Genomic DNA, 11,567 nt, shown 5'->3' with positions numbered 1-11,567 from the left:
AACATGGTGGGGATTGAGGGGATGAAAGATGGAAGTCAACTGGAGCGTGACAGACCAGTCATTTCCCAGAGTACGCCACTGACACTCCTGTCTGTCTCTCTCAGAAAGACTTGGGCTAAAACAAACAAACAAGCAAGCAAACAACAAAAAATAAACGCAGTGATTTGTTACACTTATTTCAATCACAAAGCCGGGGATTATACATCTCTGGGCAAACCAACTAAACTGTGATAATGTGACCATATAGACAAAGACAGCAAATCCACTAGAAAGGTTTTAGTAACTGTGGGTCACTGTGAGTTTCCGTGCAAACCCCACTTAAACTCACACTGCCTCTGCTGCATGTGATGTGATGCCTGGGGTCCTGTGTTATGCTGTGATGATGAAGTGTGCGCAGCACTGACAATGCAGCTGTTTACACATCCTCTGCTCTCACTGCAACACCCAGCCACCAGGTTACGTAATGCTAGTCCATGTGGGTCGTATGCGAGAAAGAAAGGGAGGAGTGTTAGGGCAGCACAAGCTGTAATGATACAATTGGATACATCCTCCACTTTGATACTGATCCCTATACAACTGTGCTTCCTGCCTCCTCTTACACATTGTATATACTTGTCAGGATGTGTAGAGAAGCTGCTGAATCACCCTGTTCCTTAAAATAACCTGGGTAGTCTCTCCATATATCTACCATTTCAGTTGATCTGAATCTTATCTAGATAGAGGCATAATCCCCAAAAAGACCGTTCGGAGGACGGTGGTATACCAATCAGGATTCAGGTGGAAACATTTAGCTGTGGTCTGACAAAACCCCCACACTTCAAAAGCACTTTTGATGTTTCGCCCTTGTTTTTTCAGGCCACTCATGCATCAGTACTTTTGTGAAAAACAGACTCTGAGACAATATTAGAAACGATGCCCGCGGGCGGTTCTTTGAAGCTGAACGCCAAAGCCAGTCGGCCAGTCAGCCCATTGATAGCGTGCTACTCTCCCCACTAGTTTGTATGATGCCGGTCTTCAGTCCAGCTAGTGGGAATACAAAACAGATTTTTCCTCCAACCCTTGTCAGCACTGATGTTAAATCTTAATATTGCAGCCTGGGCTTCAACAGAGGCCAGTAAAAATCTTGCAGTCATTTGCTCAACAGAGCATGTAACATTTGGCATAAAGCAAGTCAAGCAGCTCATAACGCATTCATTCCAAGTTAATATAACCAAAGTCAAAGAGTATCCCAGTGCCTTTAGTCTTCTGAAGTACTAAGTAAATATTCATGATGGCACGGGTTCATATTCCACATGCTCGCTCATTTCGCACTAGTTTTCTTCAGTGCACTAAAATACTTAAGGAGATATATATCCCATGAAGCCCAGAGCAATAAACTCTTCACTGAATAACGTTGGCCTGGAAGTAACCATAAACCGCAGACGAACGCAGTGCAGCTTTGTTTCATTTTATTTGATTAGATTTTCTTATGCTACATCTTTGCATCATGTCTGAGATTCAGGGGCCGAGCCTTTCCCGGGCATAAACATCGCTGCTACGGCGCCAAGGATATCTGTTGCTCTTAAAATAGCTGCACCAGAAGGCATGAAATTATGCATGTGTTACAGTGGCCATCAGGGATTAACAAAGGTGTTCTATTTTATGCCTCTTCTCCAACAAACGCACAGAGGGAAGTACTTTAACCGCTCCTCCTTGTAATGCATGATAATGAGCCTTGTATTGAAATGTAAGACAAATTATGGTCTATGGAGACAATTACTGCTGCCTAATATTCACGTGATGTCACAGAGCCAGAGCATGCAAGCATGTGGTAGTCATAATATCACATGACCGCAGAAACTGTACAAGACACTCAGACTGATATGGTCAAAGTGTTAGCAGCTGGATGTTGCTTTCATCTAGTAAGTCTGTGTGCAGTTTTGACGATTCGTAGTGTTTACACATGCCTTTGGGCAGAGGTTATCAGTCGTCTTATGAACTGTAATTATTATGTAATAATCAGATGCTCAAACTACCTCAACTGGCTCCTTTCGATGTGGAGGAGTGAATTGCCACCTTATCGTGGTGGAGGAGTTTGTGTGTCCCAGTATTTACAGGGGCTATGTTGCCACCTGGTAGGGTCTCCCAAGGCAAAGTGGACCTGGGCAAGGGGCCAGATTAAGAGACTGCTATGAAAGGAATAAAATCAAGGAGCCAGTGTGCCCTACCTGGAATAGAGTTACCAGGGCCCGACCCTGAAGCCAGGTCTGGTGAGGGAGCTCAAGGGAGAGTGTCTGGTGGCTAGGGCTCGGCCTATGGGTCCTGGTTGGGCACTGCCCAAAGAAGTGACATGGGCCCGCCCTCATGTGGGCCCACCACCCACACGAGGCGCCACAGTGGTCGGGTGCGATGTATGTGAGGTGGCAGTCAAGGGCGGAGGGATTGAAAAACTATTTCAGTGATCATGAGGATGTACAAATGGTGGGTGGGGAAGCGTGTTGGTTTGAGCAGAGAGTCAAGGAGGACATATGCGCTAGCCTTACTTTTATATGGGAATATAATCAGAATACAACCAGTTTGGAACCAGTTCAGTGCCCTATTGTAAGGCTATGGGTCGTAGATGATTTGTATTAATTGGTGCATGCTGACTCAGAATCATTGGTAATCTGTCTGCTTTCATAAGTTAGATTCAATTATTTGCAAACCTTCACCAGTATTTCTGTCCTGTTACTCCTCTATTGTGACACAGTCAATAACTATAGTAACCTCACTGTGGACAGATTTTGCCACAGTGATACCTTCACAGCCGTGTCAGATTCAACACCTCGCTAGTGTCTTGACACCTAAACTGAGGTCATGTTTATGGAGAATTTGGACCCAAAATGCAGACTCCAGGGCAGGTTTAAATAAACAAAAACAAACCTTTATTTACACGAGGCAGCAAATCCAAAAGGCAGATAAAAACAGGAAACACACAAGGGGGGAAAACACTCAGGCAGACAAACAGAACTCCACGACAGAGAACCAAGGAAAACCTAGGGCTTAAATATAAACGATGTATACAGGGAAAGATAACACAGCTGGAGAAAACAAGACTCAGGTGAACAGAATCAACTAACGAGAAAGAAGGAACGCAAAACCAACACCACACACTCAGGACAAGAGACTATCAAAATAAGACAGGAAACACAAAGAGAAGACTAAACACAGGAAACAGAAACACAGACTAGACACAGTGCACATAGGAGGACAGGAAAACCATGAGAATAACTAACAGTGATAACTACAAATGCCAAATATGAATGAAAACACAACCTAAGCCAAGGTAATATTCAAAACTACAACAAACCAAGTCAAACAGAGAATATCAAACAGAAACTGAGAGTCCAAAACGGAAAATGCTGGGCCAAAACCAAATAAAGGTTGAGTGGGTGTGATCTGTGATCCCATTGCGAGATGGTCTCTAGTGTTGATTCACTTCAATTAGCTGCAATCTCTGATGCAGAAATGTATTCAGTTTATAAGGAAAAGCCTGGTGACTTCCCTGTTAACTTTACAGGAGTTCTCGCTTCCTGCTATTCATTTTTTCTGAACACTTCTTGCTATTCATTCCATTTCCCTCCAACCCTGCTCTTTCATGCCAGTGCAGTTGACTGCACAACAGGGGGCAGCTTATATTCTGGGTACTGCTTAATTATTAATGTGCTTCTTAACACGTAGCCTAATCCGTCTACACAACTTGAAATACTGACACAGGGAGAAATCTGCAATCTTACTTGCAACCTTTGTCATAATATTAGAAGTTGACCCAGTTGCACCAGGTTTTACGGAGAGTGCAGGAACATCTGGATTTATGGTGTTAGGCTGGTAAACTATTCAAACATAAAACACAGTTAGTGAAAGCAGGGTTTCTTTTTCTTCAGGCCCATCCTTTCTATTCTATTCAAGAAAATTATGTAGCACAGTATAAATTCACCACAATGCATAATAATCAAGGAGAGGCTGCTGATTTATTTGCCGCATTCACTTATCTGCACAAAACTTTTGTGTCTTTTTGAAATTGTAATGAAATCAAGGAAGATCAGTATGCAAACATGCTCACCAAGATAATATTGACATGCAGATTTTTGTTTTTGCAGATATAATATTTAGTGTGTTCATGATCTTAATTGAAACTATGGCATTTGTGTGTGTGTGTGTGTGTGTGTGTGTGTAATAAGCACACACACACACACACACACACACACACACACACACACACACACACACACACTCACCCCACCCCCCTATAGAAAACCATCTGACTATCATGAATGTATGTATGCATTCACTCGACACTTTATTAGAGACAACATGCTAGTACCAGGTTGGACCTCCTTTTTGCCATCGTGCTGCCTTGATTCTTTCAAAACTGCTGCAGATTTGTTGGCTGCACAACGGTGATGTGAATCTCCCGTTCCACCACATCCCAGATCTCTATTGCACTGAGATAAGTTGAGTAAAATGAACTCATTGTCATGTTCAAGCCCTCTGGTAATACAAGGATGGGCAGATTTAAACTTTAAAATACAGCTTTTGGAATGACTGCAACAAAACTGTAATAAGCACTATTGTATGTGTAAATATAAATGCATCAATAATTTACTGAGATTGCTGCAATGGTAACCTTTACCTTTCACAAGAACTCAGCTACTCAACTGTCACCTGGTAGCTTTAGTTGTCAAGTGCTTGTACTGAGACAGCAGAAGACATATAGTGGCCTGATCTGTGTGTTGGGGCTTCCAACATAGCCTGCAACAGAGGTAAGGTCAGAGCCTATTGATTTTTAACACTGCTCAACGAGACAGCAGGCTACTCAGTGAAAGACACCACTGTGGAGCCTGTGTAAAGAAACATGTCTGCAGCTCAGTTCCACTAACTGCTACATCCATTTCAAGTAGGTGTACTATTATGAAAAAGCAATGCAAGAAATCTCTATATGATTGCCTTCACGCTTTGATGCTTTCATCGTTTTATCACTCAGATCTGCAATCACCTCGAAGAAGAAAGGCAGCAGAAATGTGGCGCTTCCATTGCAACCTCATGCGCCGCGTGAGCACGGCCTTTGTATGCCCTGCAGTGTAGGTGGGAGGGAAAGTGGGGCACGGGGTCTTTAATGTGCAGGGTGGAATTATATATCCTTTTAATCATACTCCCCCACCCAGCAGCAGTTTAGGATGAGAGTGACAGAGAGCCAACACAAAGCTAATTCTGCCCCTGTCACATCCGATTGTCTCTTACCTCGCAAATGAGCAGCAGTAATGACACTCGCCTGATGGCCCATGCTCGTGCACATTTGCAGGGATAATGTTTGATAGAAATCAATCTGTGATAATATTGTGGATGGGAACACTGAGGTGATTTCCCTCAGATGGGTTTTGTCTAGTGTGAATATTTCAGCTGTGAGGGTGTCGCTTTCAGGTTCTCATTTCATCTTGGAAAGGACGCAGTGTTTTCCAGCATGCTTAACCAATGAGTGCAGAATGCAATTTCATTTTTGCCTTTATGCTATTTACCAGTGCATGTTGTGGCAGTGAATGGAAGACTTTTACATTAAATTCGTTTAGAATTCTTGATTATACAACACAAAATGCTTTTAATAAATGGAAACTTTGCAATTCAAGTTAAATAAACTGGGTCACTAAAACTATGGCTATGATTAGTCACATGTTGTAGTTCTTTACCAAAGTGCAAAAATCTAATTATTGTGACTCAGTAAATACAGGAATGTTGCCAAAGAAAACTACATTGAATAATATATAACTTGTATAGTTTGATGAGAGATATTTGTGTTCCTCAGGAGGGAATGACATCCATTCTATCCAATCCACAGACTGTATATCAAAGATGGCCATAGCCATGTCACCCATTGGCTGGAGAACTGTGTATTATTTTAAATGTCAGAGAGTGTAGAAACATCTGTTAGGCTGGTAATGTTAGTTGTCAGCTAAAGCTAACAAGTTTGGTTAGCAAGATGCATTCTGTATAATAAACTGTACTGCACAGATAGATGCCATAGAATTTCTGAGACTTTTTCCTGGAGCATAGACTTCTTAAAGTTTCTGTATCACACAGAAAACTTTATTTGTCAAATAATTGCACCAAAATGTCTCCAGAGAGCACCAACCATCACAAACAGGGTCAAGCGAACAGAATTAGCCGAAGTGAAGCCTAGAAGACAGCAATGGGTTACAGATACCTAAAGAAGTCAATCAAAGTCCCTCACTTTAAGCCAAAATTACAAATGGCTGATTTTTAAAAATAAATAAATAAATAAAATACACACCAACAGTAAGTTTATTAAGAAGGGAGTAATTATATGTGGGAAACAAAACCATTCTTGTATCCAGCTGTAAACATGTTAATCTCATCTCTGAATTTGGTATTTCCCATAGAGAGAGTTTGAAAGATGGACTTTGCTTCCAGGTCTGAAAAGTGAAGCCAACATGTCCTGATCCAGATATGTCAGGGCCATGAATTACTCAAAGATTTGCCTTAAGCAAGTTTTATTTTTAATGACCAAGCGGGAAGCTCCAGTGGTTTAAAACAGACTCCTGGTTGTATAGAAGTCTATAGGAAAGTGGACTTCAGTTATTTCACTATGTTACCTCAGTAAACACTTTTCTGATGACTTTATGAGATTTTTCACCAATTTTAAGGTCACACTGCACAAAAAGTCAATTTTACGCATTTTGTTCTTTCTGAGATTCAAATAGAAGCTAATAGAGCAAACAGCTGTATCAGCTGGCTGATTGTATTGGCTGATATTAGCTCTTCGCATTACATTAAAAAGGAGGAGACCAGAAACATCCTTCAAAGATGTTATGAGTGTTGATGTTGCATAGTTTGCCCACCAGGGGGCGATCTGTAACTTCCTGTTGGCAACACACATTTGGAATGGCACAAACACAAAAACCCGCTGATCTGTGCACTGTCAGTCATAGTGTGAATAAATAATCACACATGATAAATGTTAGGGAAATGTGTTTATGTTTTATGTTTCTGAAAGACAAAACACTTTAGGCCAATAAATTAGAATATCAGGTTTTTAAATTACCACATATCGGTATCAGTATCAGTCTTGAAAAAATCCTAAATCGTTGGGATCTATTGGGATCTAACGTCTTGTCATCTAACTTCTTGTCATTAGCCAGTTTGCGTAGGGTTTCACAGTCATACACTCTTTGCTCGTTACTTACAGTTTCAAAACACGATAATGATGATGTCACCATGTCTACATCCACCTACTGCCTCTAGTATTTTTTCATGGGAGTGTACGGGACTGACTTGGGCTCGTAGCCCACCTGAAGTGGCTGTTGGCAGCATTGCAGCTTCATTTGTCAGCCATGGGGGTGGCCGCTTGATCCAGACATATCAGGGCGGTGAACTGCACCAAAATGTACCAGTAATGAGATGATGAGTAAAACAGCAGTAATAAGGTTTATTACATTTTAATTACTTGTGCAAGTGTTAAAAGATCAGTGAATAAATCTAGAGCCCCAAACTTAAACAGGGAACATTAATTAGTCCAACAATGACCTGATATAATGATGCTGAGTAATATCCCTTTTCCCCTAATTTCATATAGCTCCATGAACTTAATGCGTGGATATGGTGAGAGCCACTAACAACACCATGAATTATAAATTTTTTCCGGCGACAGAACATATTATGGGATCAGAGAGGCAATATGAGCAAATCTTCCTTTTTATTCATGCCAGTCCTGTTTAATGAATCACTGGGAGATTGCTCTCACTGTTGCCATTAATCAGAGCTCCTCTGCTGCTGATTGAGGAGGGTAATATGAACAGGAATACCAATGAGTGGAGGAATGTGCACGGGCTGAAAAATGGCAGAATAACTCAGCCATTCAGACAGCCAAGTGCTGTGTGCAGTCTAAACACAACCTTGTCCCATCCTTACCAGGAATGAAGTCTATTACCATTTGACCGTGTTCTCAGATAGGGATTATATCTGCTGCACACCCACTGAGACTGAGACAATTTGTTTTTTGACAGCTATTGGAAAACCGTGTACCACAGTCATATTGGTACTTTGGAAACAGCATGATGCAACATCTAAAACACAAATTTGTTTCATTGATTGAAGAAAACTGGACCAGACTCAGGCACTGGGGAGCTTTGCACTCATAAATTGAATCTATAAATTTGCCTGCATGCAGTTAATGCCCCGAGAATAAGGATAGTTTTTAGAACTCATCTGGGGGTTTGTTTTTCATATTTTGAATCTTCCATTCACGTAATTGTAATTTCCAAGCCTTTACAAGTAACTGTAACTCACATTAGTGACCAAGAAATTTAAAGGGATAATTTCACAGTGCAGAGAGCATGTGACATACAGGTCTGCGGATACGTAACAAGCACCATATTAGGACAGGGTGGCATAAATACTGGAAACCAAGAAATAGTGCTGCACGCCACAGGCAGATAAAGAGTTCGGTTTGGGCGCTGGGGTGACTCTGGTATTGTGCTTCATTGTGAGCAACATATTGTTATAGGGACAGCTATTATTACTGTTATAATATACACAATCAACCCAACATTTGTCTGGTAGAATTTCCTGATTTTCTACGTGGTCCTGAATGTCGCAGCGACTGATTCCTGCCTGCAAACTCCTTCAAAAACCCAAATTCATCGTCTTTAAGCTTCAGTATTTGAGATATAATGAGGTGACTGTGGCTTGATTGGCTGGAAGAAAGGGAAACAGCTGTCCTGGCTCCTTCAAAGCAGTAACAAAATTTTACTTCCATCATCCTAACACATTTTCTTTGTTTTTGGCTTCTTTTTTTTCACCTGTCAGCAGAGCAGACAGATGCAGAAGTTTCATCAATCGTCATGTCTAATTTTTGTCCAAAGAGTGAATGAGAAGCCAGCAATATTACAACTGCCGTATTTGATACAGGCAGCATTAGGCAGCGTTTTGGTTTATTTCAGTTTCATTAGCAAACTGGAACACCGTGATGCAATGTTTGCAAGGCACAGACTTGGATTATTTTTGCATCACACGTTCTCTTAAGCCCGAGGGCACACATATGCGCATATATTTTCTCAATAACTGTGCTCACATAAACACACACAGATCCCGATGTGGAGATCATGACTTATCACACACAGCGCTCCATCATACAGTCACCCACATCTGCTGCCCTTTCCGATTACTCCATCCTCCTTTACCTCCCCTTCTGCCGAATCCTTTTTTCTTTCCCGCTCCTGCAACCATCCGCGTTATCCCCCCATGCCCCGGCCCCCGACTTCCTTTTCTTAGTGCTCTGCAGACTATCCTTCCGTGCCAACCAAAATGAACAGAATTCCTGAGGACATTGGAAGGTAGCCGGGACGCACGTCAGCTGGCACATTTTTACTCTGGTGTGATGTCCTCTGAGCCTCAGATGGCATGTTAACAACCTGGAAAAAAGGACCACAGAGTGGTTTCAATACACCTTGCATGATTGAAACCGAAAAGTGTTTTTTTTTTTTCTTCACATGTGCACACTGGTTAGAATGCCAGCATTAGACAGCAGGTATGATTTTCCCCCCCCACCTTCCTCTGAATGGGTGGAAGCATTGATGGAAAATACCATTGTTGCATTTCAGCGACTATACGGGACAATCAGAGGAGCTCTGTCTGTTTGGGCAGATGCAGTTTGCTGCAGTCTCTGCAGGTTTTTTTTTTTTTTTTTTTTTTTAACCTCTTCCACCATTTCCAGAGAAGGATAAATGACAAAACCATGTCAGGCTGGCGATGCAAAGAGGATAATTAGGATTCACGAAACACAGTTTGTCCTCAAAAGCAAATCACATCCCTGGTGCTCAGGGGCTACCAAGGCACAGATCATTTTATATATCAGCACCTAGCAACTGGCAGATGGAGTGAACTTAGTGCAGGCTGCCAAAGCTGATAGGACACTGCAGGACTGCAAAATGAGCTGTGATGATTCCCCTGCTGAGGCCAACAAGGGAGACATACCTCATTAAGATGCAGCGCATCCTTGAATGCCCGGCCACACTTTACAGCAGCAAGTTGCTCTTTTGCAAAATATATTTACAGAGCTATTGAAAACATACCATTTGGAAGCAAATAGCTGCAAAGCAAACACACACCAGCTTGGCAGTAACAAAATGTATTTTATTAGAGCATCAAATACAAGTAAGGCTGTATAGTTTCCAGTTCAGATGAGTAACATTGCACATTGAAGCAGTGGCACACACACAGTATCATAACATGGAAAACAATAAGGCCTTTGTATGAGACGTGTAGGCTATTGTTGCTATTGATTACTGCACGGACATGCTGGCAAAACCACATAGTGAGTCATCGGGAATTCTGTCCATCTCCTTATTAGTATAATACCATAACGCTGTACTGCATGGAGAGGGACAGGCCATTAAAACGGCACCTGTGGTGAGGGCATAAACATGTGTTCCTCATAAATATCCATCCTGAAGACGACTACAAAAAAAAATCCCCACCTCTTTTTCTACATGCAGGTAGACGAATACTCTCATTACAAATCCCCTTCGTGTCTTGAAGGAAAGCAGAGGTGAATGTTGTCCTTTATCTGCTTTGATGTGGCATGTTCGAGGGTCCCTGGAGGCCCTTGGCAGACTCTCGCTGCTGAGACTGCAGGTACTGTATAAACACACCAATCCGCAGCTCAATGTCACCCACCGCCTTCTTAACAGTCTGCTTATTTTTCTCTCATCAATATAGCCTACCCTTTTTTCCATTATTTCGTATCACATTACTAACCCTTATTCGTCCACAGCTTAATTCTGTAAATTACAATTTATTGCATTAACCTGCTGATGTCACCCTGCCTTCTCGTTATTAGAAGAGAAGCTGGATTAGTGCAGAACGAAACTCATTTAGATACTTTAATGCTAAAACAAAGGAGGGGCAGAGAAGATATGAAACAGAGGCAAGAAAATAAAGAGTTAGAGACACTGAGAACAAGAGCCGCGAGAAGAAAGAGAGACAAAAGCGAGGGAGAGACTCCTGGGACGGACCAACAGGGCTGCGGCGAGTGGAGCTTAATTTCCCAACACCATCTGTTACCAGTCCCTGGATTGAAAGCTCCACTTATGTCAAACCTCCCACCACAGAGTCTTTTTCTCGTCTGTCCCCAGTAACTCTTCGCGCTCCACACCTATGTAGCATACTCTATCTTCCTCTATAGGGCAAGATAAGACACTTAAGATGAGATAATCTCAATCTGAAAGCAATTTTCCAGCTCGTGGCAAGGAAAAAGAAAACCATGCCGTGCTGGAAAAATATGCTCAACTTTACCAGCTCACTGCACACTTAATTAGTGGAGTCTTCATACAGGAACTCCTTTCTGTTGTGTCGCGGTCCAAATGATCTCGATAAACTCAGTGTTTAATCTTTGCCGACTGGCACAGATTAAAGGAAAAGCCCATCGGGGCTGCCCGGTATATATAGGGCTTTCTACTGGGAAACAAGAGCCCATGACACAAAATGTGTCAATGGAAGTGGCTCCAAGGTACTGCCCCCCCCTCCCATCCCTTTTT

This window comes from Astatotilapia calliptera, chromosome 13, assembly GCF_900246225.1.
Source record: "Astatotilapia calliptera chromosome 13, fAstCal1.2, whole genome shotgun sequence".
Classification (NCBI taxonomy): domain Eukaryota; kingdom Metazoa; phylum Chordata; class Actinopteri; order Cichliformes; family Cichlidae; genus Astatotilapia; species Astatotilapia calliptera.
This window is presented reverse-complemented; position numbering follows the sequence as displayed.